Raw genomic sequence first — 17,026 nt, forward strand, 5'->3', positions numbered from 1 at the left:
AATTGAAAGGGGGGGCTTCTGGTTAGGAGCTTTGGGGTTCTTTAAGGTTGCTGACCCCTATTATAAAGAGTACTTCAACAGAATCTTGCAGATCTGAAAGTAGAAATCTCCCACCGTCTCCTTTACAGCGCAGGGGATTAGGGAGGGTTCTTTCTGAGCCTTTCACCCACCCGTTAGGCAGTTGCAGGCTAGGCTGACTATTATCAGATTAGGCGAGTCCTGTCTCAAAAACAGTCACTGCGAGAGGGACCTTGGAGTCCTCGTGGACGATCCCTTAAACATGTTCAGACCGAGGCTTCCCGAGAGCAGGAAGCAAACTCCTGGTCCCAACAAAAAAAAACCTTTCCCTTTTATTAATTGACTGTGGATTTGGCTCCTTCACATCCAGCCAAGTCTTTCAAGGGAGGATTTACAGTCACAGACCTTATCTGGCTTGGAGAGCTGCCAGGCCGAGATCTGGAAAACTTGGCAAGGATTGAATTGAATTGAATTGAATTTTATTATTTGTATGCCGCCCTTCTCCGGGAGGACTCAGGGCGGCGAACAATTCAAAAAGGGAAAAGGGGAACATAAAACGAAATACAGATAATTAAAATAAGCAAGAGTCACACAACCATACAAGTCGAGAGGGGAGGGAACTCATCAACCCCAGGCCTGTCGGCAAAGCCAGGTTTTGACGGCTTTTCGGAAGGCCTGGAGAGAGGTGAGGGTCCGAATCGCTGCGGGGAGTTCGTTCCAGAGGGCCGGAGCTGCCACAGAGAAGGCCCTCCCCCGGGTAGTAGCCAGATGGCATTGGCTAGTAGATGGAACCCGGAGGAGGCCGACCCTGTGTGATCTAATGGGTCTTTGGGAGGTAATTGGCAGCAGGCGGTCTCTCAAGTACCCAGGTCCAATACCATGAAGGGCTTTATAAGTTACAACTAGCACCTTGAAGCGTATCTGGAGACTGATCGGTAACCAGTGCAGCTCGCGGAGAATAGGTGTAACGTGGGTGTACCGAGGTGCACCCACAATCGCTTGCACGGCTGCGTTCTGGATGAGTTGAAGTCTCCGAATACTCTTCAAGGAGTCTTGGAGAGTCAGAAACCAATTAAGGGAACTAATTGTCTCTCCTGCAAACTCCACTCCCCTTTCGCTCCTCTTTTATTTCCTCTGGGAGGGGCCATTCACCGTCCACCTCTGGCCTTACTCCCAAGTCGACCCTTCTTCCTTAGTTGTTCCCTTGCTCTGGCAACTCTGCGCATGCACATACTGGGAACAGGCTCCAGCTGTTCCTCTGCCTCACTGATGTCTGACTCCAGCTGATAACTGGCATACGGCCCTGGCTCCCTCTCTGCCTCCGACACAGAGCCCTCATCAGAGCCTTCCCCAGACTCCAGGACTGGCCCATCTTCCTCCCCAACCTCCTCATTGTCCGAATCTGCTGCCAGCTCCGCTGGCCATTGATGGGCCACAACAAAACATGAGCCAGCCGTGTGCGGCAGCTGCCAAAAAACAGAATACAATCTTTGGTTGTGTAAACAGGCATAGAATCAAAATCACGTAAAGGATTAGTACCACTTTATAAACCCTTAGCACAGTCACGCCTGGAATACGGCATCCTGATTTGGTCACATTACAAAAAAGATGTTCAGACTGTGGGGAAAGTGCAGAGAAGCCACTAAGAGGATTAAAACCCAGAAATTAAAATATATGAAGAGCAGTTGCAGGAATCGGTACAGCTAGTCTAGAGAAAAGAAGGACTGGGGGGGACATGATAGCAATATTCCAGGATTTGAGGTGCCACCACAAAGAAGAAGATGTCGATTTATTCTCCAAAGCCCCAGAAAGCAAGACAAGAAACAATGGATGGAAACTAATCAAGGAGAGAAGCAACTTGGAATTAAGGAGAAACTGCCTAACAGTGAGAAAAAATTAACCAGTGGAATGGCTTGGTTCCAGAAGTTGTGGGTGTTCCTCCATCACTGGAGGTTTTTAAGAAGAAAGAGGACAGCCATTTGTCTGAAATGGGATAGAGTCTCCTGCATGAGCAGGGGGTTGGACTAGAAGACCTCCAAGGTCCTTTCCGGCTCTATTCTGAATTTGAATTTGAATTCAACTGCCCTAGGCAGCATTTCTCAGCTGCCTCTCTCAAGGTCTTCCCCGCATGCCATTACACACGTACACCACCCCTTCCCTGCCTTGCAAGGAATTGCTCACTTCCAATTAAACGCTGGAGACAGATCCCAAACGGCTTTGACTGTTGATTATTTGAGACACACACACAGAAGCAGAGGCAGAGAGGGAGAGAAAGAGACAGAGAGGGAGAGAAAGAGACAGAGAGAAATAGACACAGAGACAGAGAGAGGAAGAGGAAGAGAGAGGGACAGAAAGAGCCAGAGAGAAATAGACAGAGAAAGAAAGAGAAGAGAGGAGAGAGAGAAAGAGAGGAAGAGAGAGAGAGAGGCAGAGACAGAAATAGAGGAAGAGGAAGAGAAAGGGGAAAGAGGGAGAGAGAGAGAGAGAAAGAGAGAGAGAGAGGAAAAGAGAAAGCGAGAGAGAGAAAGAGGAGAAGAAAGAGAGGAAGAGAGAGAGGGGCAGAGACAGAGAAAGAGAAGGGGGAAAGAGGGAGAGAGAGAGAAAGAGAGGAAAAGAGAGGAAGAGAGAGGAAGAGAGAGAGAGAGGCAGAGACAGAAATAGAGAAAGAGAAAGGGGAAAGAGAGAGAAAGAAAGAAAGAAAGAAAGAAAGAAAGAAAGAAAAAGAGAGAGGAAGAGAGAGAGGCAGAGACAGAGAGAGAAAGAGAAAGGGGAAAGAAGGAGAGTGAAAGAGAGACAGAGATAGAAAGAGAGAGGGAGAGAAGGAGGAAGGGGGGGCAGGGAGAGATGCCTTTGCAACGGGTGAAATTAAACCGTTCTCCGCAAAGCCGGCTATTTGAGCAAGCTCACCTGTGTAAATTTACTCAAAAATAGGCCTCTCCATGTTCCAGGTAGCACACAGCTTAACCTAATTTGAGAGTCATGCACTGAGTCGCATAGCCAATCACTCAACACACTGCCTGGGGGGATAACGGAGTCCAGCTAACTCCACCAAATGTCAAAAAGGTCTCATAAATTAGCGAATTGGTGATTGGCAGGTTGCTGGGTTTTACACACACTCTGTGTGGTCCTCGAACCGACCCTCCTGAGTCACCGTTGAATGTGAAAGGCCGATTGAGGCCATACCGGTTTGTCCTCGACCTACGACCCAAATTTACATTGGCTAAGTGAAATATGGGTGAAGTGACTTTTGTCCCGTATTATGTCCTTTCTTCCCACCGTGGTTAAACGAATCTCTGCAGCTGTTCCGTTGGCAACCCAATTGTTAAGCCAATCTGGCTTCCCGGTTGACTTCTCCCACTCTTCCTCCTCCTCTACCTTCTCCTCCTCCCCCTCTTCCTTCTCCCACTCCTCCTCCTCTTCCTTCTCCTCCTCCCCCTCTTCCTTCTCCTCCTCTTCCTTCTCCTCCCCTCTTCCTTCTCCCACTCCTCCTCCTCTTCCTCTTCCTCCCTCTTCCTTCTCCTCCTGCTCTTCCTTTTCCTTCTCCCACTCCTCCTCCACCCACTCTTCCTTCTGCTCTCCCTTCCTCCTCCTGCTCCTCCTCTTTCTCCCCTCCTTCTTCTCCTCCTCTTCCTCCTTCACTCTCTTCCTTCTTCTCCTCCTACTTCCACTCCTCTCCTCTTCCTTCTTTTCCTTCTCTTCCTCCTCCTCTTCCTCCTCCTCTTCCTCCTCCTGCTCCTCTTCCTTCTCCTCCTCCTCTTTCCCCTATTCTTTCTCCTCCTGCTTCTGCTTCTTCTCCTCCTCCCTCTTCCTTCTCCTCCTCCTGTTTTCACTCCTCTCCTCCTCTTCCTTCTTTTCCTTCTCTTCTTTCTCCTCTTCCTCCTCCTCCTCTTCCTCCTCCTCCTCCCACTCCTCCTCCTCCCACTCTTCCTTCTGCTCTCCCTTCCTCCTCCTGCTCCTTCTCTTTCTCCCCTCCTTCTCCTCCTCCTCTTCCTCCTTCACCCTCTTCCTTTTCCTCCTCCTGCTTCCACTCCTCTTCCTTCTTTTCCTTCTCTTCCTCCTCCTCCTCTTCCTCCTCCTGCTCCTCTTCCTTCTCCTCCTCCTCTTTCCCCTATTCCTTCTCCTGCTTCTCCTCCTCCTTATCTTCCTCCTCCTCCCTCTTTCTTCTCCTGCTTCCGCTCCCTCTCCTCCCCCTCTTCCTCCTCCTCCTCCCCCCCCCCCATGGCTATCTGGCTGCATCAACCCCTTCCCCCCCAAAAAAAACCCGTTTCAGAGCTCAACCCAGACAGTAGAAATCCCAGCCCAAGAGGGGCGGGGTGGTGGTGTTGAGAGACATGGCTTCAAGGAAGGCCCACCCTTTGCATTCCTACACAGGTTAAACTGGCTCCTTCCACTCCTCCTCATTAACACCTCTGTGCACCGCCAAAAACTGCAGTTAAAGTTTGCACAATTGTTTTATCCTCTTTTTTTTTTGTTATTGTTGTGGATGAGGAGAGTTGAGTTCCGGAGTCTTAATCCCCAATCACGGAGGGGAAAGGACTTGGGAGAGAGACATTCCAGCTAGCTCAAAAACCATCAGTCTTTCTTTCTGCACAATGGGTCTATGCTGCCCAAGGACAGGTCAGACTCGAACGCAGAACCTCCAAAGAATAGCAATAGCAATAGCAGTTAGACTTATATACCGCTTCATAGGGCTTTCAGCCCTCTCTAAGCGGTTTACAGAGTCAGCATATTGCCCCCACAGTCTGGGTCCTCATTTCACCCACCTCGGAAGGATGGAAGGCTGAGTCAACCCTGAGCCCGTGAGATTAGAACCGCTGAACTGCAGATAACAGTCAGCTGAAGTGGCCTGCAGTACTGCATCCTAACCACTGCGCCATCTCGGCTCTAGAAGTACTACAGGTTGTCTTCCACTTACGACCGCCACCGAGCCCTGTATTTCCGTGCCTAAGCGGGACGGCGGTGAAGTGAATCCCCCCCCCCACTTTACCACTTTTCTTGCCACCGTGGTTAAGCGAATCTCTGCTGTTGTTCAGTGGGTCACACGGTTGTTAAGCGAATCCGGCTGCCTTCGCTTGTCAGAAGGTCGCAAAAGGGGGGGATCCAGGTACACTGCGACCGTCATAAATACGAATCAGCTGCCAAGCATCCATATTTTTTGATCAACTGACCCCGGGGAGGCTGCAAGGGTCGTAAGTGTGAAAAACGGCCCTAAGTCACTTTTTCCAGCGACGTTGTAACGGACATTAAATGAATTGTTGTAAGTCGAGGACTGTCTATACTGAGGAGTCCAAAACTTTGATAGAGAATGACCACTTAACACAATATTTCTCAACCGTGGCAACTTTGAGGTGCGGACTTCAACTCCCAGAATTCCCCAGACAGCTACGCTGTCTGGGGAATTCTGGGAGTTGAAGTCCGCCCCTCATAAAGTTGCCAAGGTTGAGAAACCCTTATCTAACCCTCAAATCCTGATCTAACCAGTGTGAAAACTGGTCAAAAGTCACTTTTTTCAGGGCCGTCGCTAACCAACGGTCACTAAACAAACCGACGTAAGTTGAGACTCGCTCATATCCAATTTTCGAGGACTACCTGAGTCCAAAGCTTTGATAGAGAATGACAATATTTCTCAACTTTGGCAACTTTATGAGGGGTGGACTTCAACTCCCAGAATTCCCCAGGCAGCTATGCTGCCTGGGGAATTCTGGGAGTTGAAGTCCAACTCCTCATAAAGTCGCCACGGTTAACAAACCCTGATCTAACCCTCAAACACAGATCTAACAGCTAGGTTACCATTCTTGTCTTCAAAGTTTCCCCAACCCAGTACTGCAACCTCTGGAATTTCATCCCTTTTGCTAGGAATTTTGACCTCTGTAGCCTCAACATCTGGACAGTAGCCCTATGGGACAGATTTGGGGGCCTGGTTATTGTTTAGCCATGAAGATATTTTTTTTCCTACGCAACCCCCTTAATTCTCCCCTTGAACAAAGCAATCATCTATTGTAGAAGGACGCCCACATTTTTCAGCCCACCAGTTGTGAAATTCTCATCTGGAATTCTTATCCGGGAGCCCGTGTCTCTGGAGTCACTAATAGTGAGAGATGGGTGGCATTAAAAAATAATGAAAAATGAATGCAATGCAATTAAAAAAAACCTAAAATAAAATAAAATAAACTCTAAAATGAAATAAAATAAACTCTAAAATGAAATGAAATAAAATAAACTCTAAAATGAAATGAAATAAAATAAAATCTAAAATGAAATAAAATAAAATAAAATCTAAAATGAAATGAAATAAAATAAACTCTAAAAAGACATGAAATAAAATAAGGTAAAGCATAAGGAGGGAAGGAAGGAGGGAAGGAAGGAGAGAAGGAGAGAAGAAAGGAGGGAAGGAAGGAGAGAAGGAGAGAAGAAAGGAGGGAAGGAAGGAGGGAATGTAGGAGAGAAGGAAGGGGGGAAGGAAGGAGGAAAGGAAGGGGGAAAAGAAGGAGAGAAGGAGAAAAGAAAGGAGGGAAGGAAGGAGGGACGGAAGGAAGGAGGGAAGGAGAGAAGGAGGGAAGGGGAAGGAGGGAGGGAAGGAAGGGGAATAGGAGAGAAGAAACGAGGGAAGGAAAGAGGGAGGGAGGGAAGAAGAAGTAGGACCGTTGTAAGATAAGATGGATCTATGGGATGTTAAAAAAGCAATCTTCAAGTATATTGTCAACAGTAGGGAAAAATTGTTATAAATACATATTATTAATAACAGTTATGAGATCATATAATTGTGAATGTATATATGAAATTGATAAAAAAATAAAAATAAAAAATAAAATAAAAAAAATAAGGTAAAGCAAAATAAATAAATAAAATGAAATAAAAAAATAAAGTTACATTAAATTAAATTTGTGAGGGCTCCATCTCTGGAGATTTTAAAGAAGAGACTGAACAGGCATTTGTCCAAAATCGTATAGGCCCTCCCACTGAAGCAGGGGGTTGGACTAGATGACCTCCCAAGTCCCTTCCAACTTTGCCCTTCCGTAATTCTGTGTGAGGAAATGAAATAATGAAATGAAAGAAGAAATAAATAAAAATAATATAGAGTTAAATTAAATTAAATTAGAAAGTGCTCCCTCTCTGGAGATTTTTAAGAAGAGACTGGACAGTGATTTGCCTAGAATCGTATAGGGGTGTCCCACTTAAGCAGGGGGTTGGACTAGATGACCTTCCCGATCCCTTCCAACTTTGTTCTTCTGTAATTCTGTCTAATGAAATGAAATAATGAAATGAATAAAATAAGAAAATGAAAATAAAATAAAGTTAAATTAAATTAAATTAAATTAGAGAGTGCTCCTTCTCTGGAGATTTTAAAGAAAAGACTAGATAGCCATTTGTCCAGAATTGTATAAGGATGTCCCATTTAAGCAGGGGGTTGGACTAGATGACCTTCCCGGTCCCTTCCAACTTTGTTCTGCTGTAATTCTGTCTTACGAAATGAGAAGAAGAAAATAATAAAGTGAAACAATAACATAAAATAACAAAAATGAAATAATAAAAAATAAAATACAATAATACAAGTGGCCCAAATAATAAAAGAAACGGCTTCCGGATTTTGAATCCTTCTTTGAAAAATACTTTTTCAGCCTTCCTCTTGCTATTCTAATTGATCACTTTTCTTGTTCCTCAAGACCTAAAGAACGAGGAATGCAAGTGATAAGAGTCCTCACCAGGGAAACAGGGGCTGTACCAGGTGCCGAAAGCAGAGAGGGCAAGGCAAATACACACACACACAAACACACAAACACACATAGGCAGCTTGTACTGTATCTGAATGAAGATGTACAACACCTTCCCTGCCTCTCGAAATTTCGTAGGGATGCAACACAACCTCTCGGCCCTCCCGTTTTGCAAAATTTTGACTTGCAAGGCCAGGGGAGCGGTGTGTGTGTGCTGTTATCGGGTTTATGTATTTAAAAACAATATTTAGCATTTAAGAAGCCCTCCGCTGCCTCTCTCTCTCCGGCCTCTTGCCGCGTCATCCTGCAGCCTCGGTGACATAAATCTCCATCAGCCACGCAGCAAATCGCTTTCCCAGGCCCCGCTCCGTATCTCAAGAATGTGCTTATCTTACCCGGCTTGAGAATTTCGCCCCCATCAACCCCCCACCCTAAAAAAATATATTCCAAGAAGCCGGAGCGAACGAACAAATGAGAGATTTTGGTAGGCGAAAGAGAAGTCAGCTTAAGTGGGAGGCAGACAAGGGTCTCTTTGATGAGAACAAATCTGATTTTTTTAAAAAAATTGAAATTGACTTGCCCTGCTTAGAAAGGACCCTTCCCCAAGACCCGGCTGGAGAAAATCTGCAAAGTTGATTTTCTCCCAATTTTTGACGTCTTTTGAGTCCTGGGGTTACGGCCAATTCCAAGGCCCCCTTCCCTCCAAGGTCGAAAGGAGCTAAATTCTCATGGCGACCCCCCGAAACATCTCCGGGATTGAGTTTCCGAGCTGATGCAGCTAACATTGGGCTGTACAGGTAATCCTCGACTTAACGACCGCCCCAAATTCCCGTCGCTAAGCCAGACAGTGGTTACGTGAGTTTTGCCCCATTTTGCGACCTTGCGCGCCAGAGTTAAGCTAACCAGCGCAGTGCGTTAAGCGAGTTACAGGGTTGTTCGTGGCTTCTCCGTGGACTTTGGACTGCCATTTCGGCAAGAAACGGTGTAGGGTCTTCCTGTGGGGGGGGGAGAGGGGGTTGGACTAGATGATCTACAAGGTCCCTCCCCACTCTGCTAATCTGTTGTTGGTCATAAGTGTGAAAAAACGGCCGTAAGTCACTTTTTTCAGTGCCGTTGCAACTTTGAGCAGTCACTGTTGTAAGTTGAGGACTACCGGAATCCAAAGCTTTGATAGATAATGACAATATTTCCCAACCTTGGCAACTTTATGAGGGGCGGACTTCAACTCCCAGAATCCCCCAGCCAGCATAGCCAAGGAAATGGGAAACCTTGATCTAACCCTGATCTTCCCCTCAAACCTCGATCTAACCAGTGTGAAAACTGGTCGTAAGTCACTTTTTTTCAGAAGCCCAGAGGCTGCAAAAGTCAGATGGAGGAATTTTTGCCAGCTGGGCCAATGCCAACCTACCAGGTCCCAGGAGAACAGTTCACAAGCCAACACAAGTTCTTGGCCTCTGAGAAACTCCAGAAGTCTGGATGTCGGCATCCGAGCTAGACGAGAAATTAAGAAACTATTCGCCCAACCCAGACTGAATAACGGAGTAACAGGGTTGGAAGGGACCTCAGAGGTCTTCTAGTCCAGCCCCCCCTGCTCAGGCAGGAGACCCTATCCAATTCCAGACAAATGATTGTCCCGTCTCTTCTTGAAAGCCTCCAGTAATGGAGCACCCACAATTTATGGAGGCGAGACATTCAGAAGAATAGAATAACGAGTTGAACAACTGATTAACAGGGTTGGAAGGGACCTCAGAGGTCTTCTAGTCCAGCCCCCCTGCTCAGGCAGGAGACCCTATCCCATTCCAGACAAATGATTATCCGGTCTCTTCTTGAAAGCCTCCAGTAATGGAGCACCCACAATTTATGGAGGCGAGATGTTCAGAATAATAGAATAACAAGAGTTGAACAACCGATTAACAGGGTTGGAAGGGACCTCAGAGGTCTTCTAGCCCAGCCCCCCTGCTCAGACAGGAGACCCTACCAACATTTCTGACAAACGGCAGTCCAGTCTCTTCTTGAAAGTCTCCAGTGATAGAACTACCCACAACTTCTAGTGGCAGGCTGTTCCACTGGTGAATTGAGCTCAATGTTAGGAAATTCCTCTATTGGTTCCAGGTTGCTTCTTGATTAATTTCCATCCATTCTTCTTGCCTTGAAGCAATTTGGAAAATAGATTGACTCCCCTCTTCTTTGGGGCAGCCCCTCAAATCCTGGAAGACTGCTATAATCTCCCCCTTCTTCCATGTTTTCATTAAACTAGACATACCCAATTCCTGCAACCGTTTTTCATGTTTTAGTCCCTTAATCGTCTTCATTGCTCTTCTCTGCACTCTTTCCATAGTCTCTACATTTTTTTTGTATCGTGGTGGCCAAAACTGGATGCAATAGCCCCAGCACTTAGAATTATATACTGCTTTACAGCTCCCTCTAAGCTGTTTACAAAGTCAGCCTATTGTCCCCAACAATCTGGATCCTAATGTAGAATAGAATAATAGAGTTGGAAAGGGACTTTGGAGGTCTTCTAGTCTAACCCCCTGCCTAGGCAGGAAACCCTACACCACTACAGACAAATGGCTATCCAACATCTTCTTAAAGACTTCCAGTGTTGGGGCAGTCGCAACTTCTGGAGGCAACTTCTGTTCCACTGATTCATTGTTCTCACTGTCAGGAAATTTCTCCTCAGTTCTAAGTTGCTTCTCTCCTTGATTAGTTTCCACCCATTGCTTCTTGTTCTACCTGCAGGTGCCTTGGAGAATAGCTTGACTCCCTCTTCTTTGTGGCAACCCCTGAGATATTGGAAGACTACTATCATGTCTCCCCTAGTCCTTCTCTTCATTAAACTAGACATGCCCAGTTCCTGCAACTGTTCCTCATATATTTTAGTCTCCAATTGCCCTAATCCTCTCTGTTGCTCTTCTCTGCACTCTTTCTAGAGTCTCCACATCTTTTCTATATCGTGGCGACCAAAACTGGATGCTGTATTCCAAGTGTGGCCTTGCCAAGGCCTTATAAAGTGGTATCAACCCTTCACGTGATCTTGATTCTCTCCCTCTGTTGATGCAGCCTAGAACTGTGTTGGCTTTTTTGGCAGCTGCTGCACACGGCTGGCTCCTATTTAAATGGTTGTCCACTAGGACTCCAAGATCCCTCTCACAGTTACTACTGTTGAGCCAGGTACCACCTATACTGTACCTGAGCAGTTTTCCAAGTGTGGTTTTACCAAGGCATCGTAAAGCGGTATGAACAGTTCGAGTAAGCCAGAAATTGGTTGCTTCCTATGGGCAAAACAGGACAGAGATTTCTCCAGCTGACTCGGAGCAGCCTTCCAGCCATGCTCAGGAGCTTCTCCTGTGCTTCTCCCCTCCCCTCCCCTCCCCTCCTTCCTCCTCTACCCACCCAACCTGCTTCCCCGGGCAGAGATCCAAAATGTGCCCGTTGGGGCAGGCAGCTGTTTAAAGGGCCAGTCTTAAGCTGACAATGCAGGCTAAGATGGATGGGAGGGTTTTTTGGGGGGGGTGTTTGATAATCACGAGAGCAGCCCTGGGTTCAAGAGGACAACGATTCACTGAAAACTCTGATTAAGCTGCCTCATTGCTCTTTAAGCCGAAGAGTCGTTCGTTCCCTTCTCAATCCTGCAGCCCCCCCCCCCCACTCCCCCACACACAAAATTTGCTCTGTGGTAAGACAAAGATTGGACAACTGTTGGTCTGAAATGGTGAAGGGTTTCCTGCCTGAGCAAGGGGGGGGTCAGACTAGAAGACCTCCGAGGTCCCTTCCAACTCTTGCTATTCTGTATTTTATATTCCGTATTCTGTAACACCCGCCCCCCCAAGAGCATCACAAAAGCAGAAAGCCTTACGCAAGGAGTTCTCGAGTTATGAACAGTTTATTTAGTGACTGTTTGAGGTTACGACGGCCCTTTAAAAAGGGGGGATCAATGACCGGTTTTTACACTTACGACCATGGCTGCATCCCTGGGGTCACGTGATCAAAATTCACCCTCTTGGCAATTGAGTCATATTTATGATGGTTGCAGTGTCCCAGGGTCACTTCCTCAATCCTTCCTTCCCTCCTGCTCTGGCTTCCTTCCTTCCTTCCTTCCTTCCTCCTCCCCTTCCTTTTTTCCTTCCTCTTCCTTCCTTCCTCTTTCTTTCTTTCTTTTTCTTTCCTTTCTTTCTCTACTTTTCATCCTTCCTCTTCCTTTCTTCCCTTCCTTTCTTTCCTTTTGTTCTTCTTTTCTTTCTTTCCTTCCTCTTTCCTTCCTTCCTTCCTTCCTTTCTTTCTCTACTTTTCATCCTTCCTTTCTTCCCTTCCTTTCTTTGCTTTTGTTCTTCCTTCCCTTTCTTTTCTTTCTTTCCTTCCTCCTTCCTTCCTTCCTTCCTTCCTTCCTTCCTTCCCTTCCTTCCTTCTGACAAAGTCCACAGGGCAGCCATATACATTTAAAAACCGTCTGACTCCCTTGAGAACAGCAATGATTCGCTTAACAACGGTGGCAAGCAAAGTCGTAAAATGGGGCAAAGCTCATTGGACCAGCGTCTCCCTTAGCCACAGAAATGTTGGGCCCAATGTTGGTCGTAAGTCGAGGATTCCCTGTAAACATTCAGCATTCCCTGCTGCAGCTTCCAATCAGACAAACAGGCCAAGAGAACCCCTGAGCATATACAGAGTGTGCCTCCCGTTCCGCGCATGCAATGTTTGCCGAGATCTCAAGTGGGGGGGGGGGGGGTACACGGTGAAAGGAAAAGTTTCCCAGGTACAAAAAGACCCTTCCTCAATTTCCCCCCCTCCCCGCAAAGCACAAATGAGGGACATGTTCTTTGAAACAAACCAAGTTTAACCTAGTTTCCCCAATTAACTCCTTTCCAGCACTTTGAACTGAGGGTTCTCAAAAGGGCTGGACTTAGTTAGTTAGTTAGTTTTATTCATGCATTCCCTCCCTCCCTCTTTTTCTCACTTCCACCTCCTTCCTTCCTTCACTCCCTCCTTCTCTCTTTCTTCCCTTTTCTACCTTCCTTCTCTCTCTACCTTTCCTTTTTTCACTTCCGTTTCCTTCCTTTCCTCCTTCCTTTTTTCACTTCCATCCCTCTTCCTTCCCTTCCCTTTTCTTCCTTCCTTCTCTCTCTACCTTTCCTTTTCTTCACTCCCGTTTCCTTCCTTCCCTCCTTCTCTTTCCCTCCTTCCTTTTTTCACTTCCATCTCCTTCCCTCCTTCCTTCCCTTCCCCTTTCTTCCTTTCTTCCTTCCTTCTCTCACTTCCATCTCCTTCCCTCCTTCCCTCTTCCTTCCCTTCCCCTTCCTTCCTTCCTTCCTTCTCTCACTTCCATCTCCTTCCTTCCTTCCCTCCTCCCTCCCTCCCTTCCTTCCTTAATGGCCATGCCATGCCAAATCCCACCCAAGGATTGCCTCACTTGGGCTTAATAGACCTTGTGAATGCAAGGGTATACCAAAGGTTGCTAGACAGGGTTGTGTGAATCCAGCCTGAGCAATTTGGAGACCCAGTCCCTCCTGGGGGGGAGGGGAGTGCAGAGAAACATGGGGAGGGGGGGCTAGATCCAGCCCCTGTCGATCCCCAAAGCCACAAAGAGCCTGAAAACAGAAGGAATCACGAGAACATGGTTGCCCTGAGCATACAAAGAGTATTTGTCTATTCTGGGTCTCTCTCTCTCTCTCCCTCCCTCCCTCCCTCCCTCCCTCCCTCTCTCTCTCTCTCTCTCTCTCTCTCTCGGGTGGGGGGTTGGACTAGATGACCTACAAGGTCCCTTCCAACTCTGTTCTATTCTGTTCTGTTCTTGGGGAAGAAGAGTGGTAGCCTCAGAGCAGGGTCAAAAATGTGGTTCCTGGGCCTCTTTTGGTCAGGGCAAGTCTCCCCACTTTCCTGGGTGTTTGCTTTTGAACCCGTGTCCTCCGAAAACCCCAAGTGAGCCGCAAGTAGGGAACCAAGGTAGGAGCATGGGCACCCCCCCCACCCCCACCCAGGAGAGGGAGGTTGACACCCCTGGTGGGGAGGCCTGCAGAAGAAGGACCAGGAAACAGGAAAGGCTCTTCTTTCCCGCGGTCTGCCTCCTCCTCCCCCCCCACACCTGTTTCCCCACTTTGTGACGGACTTGGCATTGAGTCCCATCTGCCCCTCCCTTACGACTGCATGGTGGGGATTGCCTGTGGCTGGTTTTCTGGGCCTCCCATTCCTCCAGATATTCAGGATACAAGTGGATGGGACCAACTGGGCCCCTTTCTTCCTTCCTTCCTCCCTCCCTTTCTTTCCCTTCCCTTCATCCTTCCTTTCTTTCCCTTCATCCTTCCTTCCTCACCTACTCCCCCCTCCCTTCTTTCTTCCTTCCCTCCCTACTTCCCTTTCCTTCTTTCTTCCCTCCCTTCCCTTCCTCCCTTTTCTCACTTCCATCTCCTTCTTTCCCTCCTTCCTGCTTCCTTCCCTTTTTCGTTTCTTCCCTCTCCCGCCTTCCTCCCTCTTTCTTTCCTTTTCTCACTTCCATCTCCTTCCTTCCCCCCTTCCCGCTTCCTTCCCTTCCCTTTCTCCCTTCTTCGTTTCTTCCCTCTCCCGCCTTCCTTCCTCCTTCTTTCCTTTTCTCACTTCCATCTCCTTCCTTCACTCCCTCTCTCATTCCTGCTTCCTTCCCTTCTTTCGTTATTCTTTCCTTCCCTCTTTCCTGCCTCCCTTTCACCTTCCTTCCTTTTCTCCCTCATCTCCTTCCTTCCCTCTTCCCTTCCTTTCTCCTCCCTTCCTTTTCTCACTTCTCCTTCCTTCCTTCCCTCATTCCCTCTTCCTTCCCTATCCCTCCTTCCCTTCTTTCGTTCTTCTTTCCTTCCCGCCTTCCTTCCTTTTCCTTCCTTCCCTCCCTCATCTCCTTCCCTTCCTCCTCTCACTTCTACCTCCTTCCTTCCTTCCTTCCCTTCCTCATTCCCGCTTCCTTCCCTTCCCTCCTTTCATTCTTCTTCCCTTCCCTCTTTCCTCCCTCCTTCCCTTCTTCCACCCATCCACCTAGGTTCTTCAAGAAAGGGGCGGCTCACAGGATTTGGGAGCCCAGGGTGGGTGGGTGACTTGGCCTGTGCCACCTCTTTCCAAGCCTCGTCCCTCCCTCGATTCTCCTTCTCGGCTGCATCCTCCTCCTCTTCTTCTTCCTTCGTTTCCTTCGCCTCCGTTTCTACAAAGCCTCCCCGGTTCTAGCAAGATCTGGGGGGGGGGGTGTCTGGCTTTTGGGGGGACGGAGGGAGAGAGGGAAGGGGGAGATCAGAGAGGCTCGGCCTCCCCCCACTCCCCAAACTGACAATGGAGACAATGGCCAAGATCAGAAGGGATTAACCCTCTTTAAATATTCTCTCCTATAATTTGAGTGAGGGGGATAATAATAATAATTCAGGGTCCCCCCCCAAAGAGGTTGCCAAGCCAAAGACAAACAGCATCCTTTGCTGCAAACCTCTTCTCACACTCCCCCTCCCCGCAAAAGCCCCCAACCAAAGGAGCAGGGTTGGTCCCCTACCCACGCACAAGGATCCAGCCAGCCTCTCCCCCCCCCCAAAAAAGCCCCCAAGGTCCACGGATAATAGCCGGCTCCAGCAATTCAGCCGCGGTTTCAAAAGCACCCTTTCAAAAGTCATGGCAAGAATTGAGAGTGGGGGGCTGCTGTGGGGTGGGAAGGAGGAGAGGAAGGGGGCCAGCTGGGCTTCTCCGGCAAATTGTAATCGGCTCCGACGGATTTGCCACCCATCACCAGCAGCCCCTCGGACAGCAGCGGCAAGGCGGCCGGGGAAGGGGGGGTTTTCCACCCAAAGCCCCCAGACCCAATTATGTAGGGTTTTTTTTCTCCCCCTCCTCTCTTTCTCTCTCTCGCTTCTTTGAAAAAACCCGAGCCGGGTTTTTATTTTATTTTTTTTAGCAAATTTGGGGAGGTGAGAGAGGGGGGGCTGTCCTTTGCGCAATTCCCATCCTATCTCCCACCCACCCCCACCTCTTCTTCAAATGAGATCCTATAAAGTTTGCAAAAGGGGGGGGAGAGAGAGGAAGAGGAATGAGAGGGATGAAAGGAAACACTGCTCCCCCCTCTTTTTAAGGGGGGGAGGCGGAAAGAGACCCCCCCTCCCCACGCGAATACGACAAACACCCCCCCCTCTCCCCAACCTTCCCCCGGAAAGAAGGGATCTAGTCTTACCTTTGGACTGGAGATCTCTTGAAATCTGGTCGCGGCTGCAGTTGATGGCTGGCTCCCCAAACTCTCGGAAGGCTTTGGAGGGGAGGGGAAGGCGAAGGAAGGGAAAAGGGGAGGGGGGGTCCGCGGAGAACTCCTCCTCCTCCTCTTCCTCCTCCCTCTCCCCTCCCCTCTCTCTTTCGCCCCCCCTCCCTTTCCACCTGTCCCCCAGCCTTCACATGCTTGTCTGCGATCGTCCCAGAGACAAGAGCCGGGGTTGGAGCAGAAGGGGGAGGGCGGGGTGGGGTGGGGTGGGGGAGAAAAGAGGAAATTTAAAGCAAACGCGCCCCCTCCTCTATTTCCCACCACCCCCTCTCCTCCTCTTCCTCCGCTCCTCCTTCCCAGCAAGTGGCTGCCAAGTCGGTTATCATTACATGGCCAAAAAAAAATATGAAAATTGAAATAAAAGCAAACACCTCCCCAGGGGGAGAAAAGGGGGTGGGGGGTGGATGATGTGTGTGTGGGGGGGTAGTGTTTGTGCAGGGGGAGGGAGGGGGGGTCTCTAATCTGATTCTGGAGGGCTCCCACCCCACCCCTTGGGTTTCAGCTGCTAGGTGGGGAAGATCAAAGGGGGGGAGCAGAGGCAGGGCCAGGGGGGGGGAGAGCAATATTGCTGGGGGGCGAGAATCCCACCCACACCCACCCAAATCCAACCCCACCCGGCTCCGCTTCTGCTCCAGCGGCGGCGGCAGCAACGCAGATCCCGGACCGGCCGCCAGCAAAGCAGCGCGGCTTGCAAAAAGTGACAAGAGATCGGCGGCAAAACCCGGACTGGATTTTACCTCCGTCTCGCCTTTGGCTGGCTTCAAAAGCCACGGATCCGGAATGGCTTTTGGCGGGGGGGGGGGGCGGGGGGGGCGGAGTTGGGACGGAGGTTCTCGACTTGCGACCGAGAGGAAGGCGCGTGCCCTGTCCCGTCCCCCCGCCCCCCCAGTTTCCCGCCCGCACAAGGCGGCGGGGGAGGGAGCCTCGTGGCCCCTTTTTGAAAGACCTTCTTTGCCCTGGTCGTTAAGCGAATCGTCGCGGTTGTTAAGGGAGTAAAATGAAAGTGACTTGGCAGCTCAGGTCGTCTCAAAAGGGGATCACGGGTGGAAACGCA

General features: G+C 49.0%; 1 protein-coding gene across 1 annotated transcript in view; it reads right to left on the reverse strand.

The window, feature by feature from the left end:
• The window catches only part of SEMA6B (semaphorin 6B), a 192,578-nt gene extending 176,558 nt beyond the window's left edge, over nt 1–16,020 (reverse strand). Inside the window, exon 1 of the mRNA XM_032232782.1 lies at nt 15,892–16,020. The gene's annotated coding sequence lies outside the window, so the exon portion shown is untranslated. The remainder of the gene's footprint in view (nt 1–15,891) is intronic.
• Nucleotides 16,021–17,026: the final 1,006 nt, after the last annotated feature.

Source organism: Thamnophis elegans, chromosome 1 (assembly GCF_009769535.1).
Source record: "Thamnophis elegans isolate rThaEle1 chromosome 1, rThaEle1.pri, whole genome shotgun sequence".
NCBI classification, from domain to species: domain Eukaryota; kingdom Metazoa; phylum Chordata; class Lepidosauria; order Squamata; family Colubridae; genus Thamnophis; species Thamnophis elegans.